Source organism: Labrus mixtus, chromosome 7 (assembly GCF_963584025.1).
Source record: "Labrus mixtus chromosome 7, fLabMix1.1, whole genome shotgun sequence".
NCBI classification, from domain to species: Eukaryota; Metazoa; Chordata; class Actinopteri; order Labriformes; family Labridae; genus Labrus; species Labrus mixtus.
In genome coordinates, this window is record NC_083618.1 from 26016048 (window position 1) to 26016352 (window position 305).

The window sequence follows — 305 nt, forward strand, 5'->3', positions numbered from 1 at the left end:
GGCCAGGAAGCCAGAGGCGAGCCCTCCCCTCTCTCTCTCCAACACTTTGGACTGACCATACCCCCGTGTCTCCTCCCTCACTACACCCTCATGTGTGTAGAAATGTGTACCCGTGTGGTGCCACAAGCCTCAAGCCTACTAATTGACTAGCAGGGGGCCAGAGACAGAAGTTTTAATTTAACAACAGTCCAGATTTGTGAATGAATGAGCACACACAGTATAAGTAATGTCAGTACATCCTAACTTTTAGTCACTGATCCACCAGCAAAGAGAATAAATAAAAGCTGTTACATAAGTCACAGTTT